Source organism: Sipha flava, unplaced genomic scaffold, assembly GCF_003268045.1.
Source record: "Sipha flava isolate LNK unplaced genomic scaffold, YSA_version1 299_pilon_pilon, whole genome shotgun sequence".
NCBI lineage: Eukaryota > Metazoa > Arthropoda > Insecta > Hemiptera > Aphididae > Sipha > Sipha flava.
Genome location: NW_020272971.1, coordinates 272,429 through 275,060, shown reverse-complemented (window position 1 = coordinate 275,060; position 2,632 = coordinate 272,429).

Here is a 2,632-nt window from a genome sequence, read left to right as displayed (position 1 = left end):
TTATTATTCGACTAATTTTTATTATTCGACTAATTTTTATTATTCGACTACTTATTATTATTCTTCCACTAATTTTTATTATTTGACAAGTTATTATTATTCTTCGACTAATTTTTATTATTCGACTAATTATCATTATTCAATTTGACTTTTTTTTATTATTCAATTGATTTTTATTGGACTGATTGCAAACTTTAGCATGAATTACTTTAATACAACAATATAACAAAAATAAAAATAATATAACAAAAAACATAAACATTATTAGGAAAAATAAATACAAATTTGCAACTGTTTTAAATTTGTAGTGTGTGCGACGTGCGCCGTGCGTGTCATTATCGTTATTTTTGTTTTGACTATGTATGACTGCTGCAGTCAACTGCGGAAACAAAACCTTACCTTTAAATAGAATTACGACTACAATTTAAATTTCTTAGAATTACCGAGTTATCAGTTATTTTAGTCGACTAATTTCATTTATTCATATTAGTTGGTTGGAAAAAAGTAGTCGAATAATTATTCGACTAATTTCTATGATTTGTATATAGCTGGTCGTGCAAATTATTAGTCCAATAATAGTCGGTAGTACGTAATGAAAACCGAATAGTAGTCGGTAGTATCAAATAGTCGTTTCTGCCCATCACTAGACGTATCCATTAAGTATGAATTAAATCATCACCTCCAAGTTTTTTGAGTAGCTATTAAAGAAAATAGAACGTTCAAAACCCACGCTAGGTGTTTGTATAAAGTTGACTATATTAATAAAACGTTGGAATTAAATTTTCTTAAGATATTTCAAGAAAAAGAAGAATTAACATAAGGAAGTGGGTTTTCATTAGACAGTATAGATGGCATAATAATGAACATAAACGTATACAAATCTTTAGGAGGTTCTTCATATAGTTCGTTATCCGCATTTAGAGAAAATAAAAAAACAACTATTAATATTCGTAATACTGATGATAAATGTTTTAAGTATAGCGTATTAGCGAAACATATTAACTCTGCTCATCCCGAAAGATTTACTCATTACACAGAAATACAGGACAGATATGATTTTTCTAATTGAAATTTCCCTACCACATTAAATGATATTAAAAAATTTGAAAAAAGAAATGAAATATCTGTCAATGTTTATAGTATAAAACAGGGAGAACTAAAATATACAATTAATGTAAGAAAAATGTCGGAAAAAAATGTTATCGAATCGAAATTCAATAAGAATATACAATACATCCAGTAAAAGTATGCAAAGACGAATTAAACGATTATCACGACTTATTTTTATTCGATGATGGAACTGGCAGGCAACATTATTATTGTATACCTAATTTGGAAAAATTAGTCGGTGCCCAAATATCGCGGAATGGATATACCACATTGTTATGTGAGCGATATTTCAAATCATACTTCGGGGTCAGTCGTTGGGGTTAAACCAACGGTTAAAAAAACCAACTGTACCGTTAATACCTAATTCAAATCCATTTATAAAATTTGAAAATTGGGATCATTCACACAAACATCCATTTGCAATTTATGCAGATTTCGAATCAACACTCGAATAAGAAAATTATACCAATATTATTTACCACCATGACGTAATTATATACCTACATATTTGTTGGAGGAATTCAATATAGAGATGGATCCAGTTAGACTTAGTGAGGGTTCTAGTTTTGGCAGAGGTAATGTTGCTAAAAAATTTTTGGAAGAGATCGTTAAAAAATTGAAAATATGTCAAACGTAAACATACCACTTATTATGACCTAAGAAAATAAAATAAATCATGAAAATATCATCACTAAAAGAACATGTCCACTATGTAAGGTAAAATGTGCACAAAGTTCAAACAATGCTGTCAAAGATTACGATAGTTTAACTGGAAAATATAGAACCGTATGTAACTGATGCAATCTAAAAATGGTAAAGCATAGATTCGTTCCAATTTTTTTTTCGTAACCTGTGTGGTTGTGATTCACATTTCATTGTAACACAGTTGGGTTTCGATACGAAGACAATTAGAGTAATACCTAATGCAGAGGAAAAATATATCGATCATATACGATGAAGATAACGCGGCGGCGGAGGATGGACCAGCAGGACCAGCCGGAAAACAATGGATTTCCATTGTCCCAGGATCGGCAAATACGTACTACACGTAATAGAAAATAGACGGATTTTCAGACCGAAAACTATTAAAATCTTAAGAATCGCATAGCTTTAAAAGCGCGGTTATCGTACTTCAAAAATCACCTCATAGATATTATAATATTGATATATATTCGTATGCATACAAAAAGTTAACGATTCATCGAATTCGATCTACCGTCTCGCAGAATGATCCAAATAGTAGGTATATTCCGTTTTCGGAAGGCACATATAACGTGATTATCGGGTGATCCCCGGGCGTGGTTGCGCGGCTGACAAGTGAGCTAAAAGCCCGTCCGTCCCGGGTGGTTCGACAACAAACAAACAAACAAAAATACGTTTATAATTTGAGTATTTTGTAAAATATCTTTAATTTAAGATTTTAGCCTAATCAAATAAAAATTATTTAAAATTCTAGTTAGTTAAGACATTTGTTTATTCTAGATTTTGTTTTTCTTAAATATAGATTTATTTTCTTCAACTT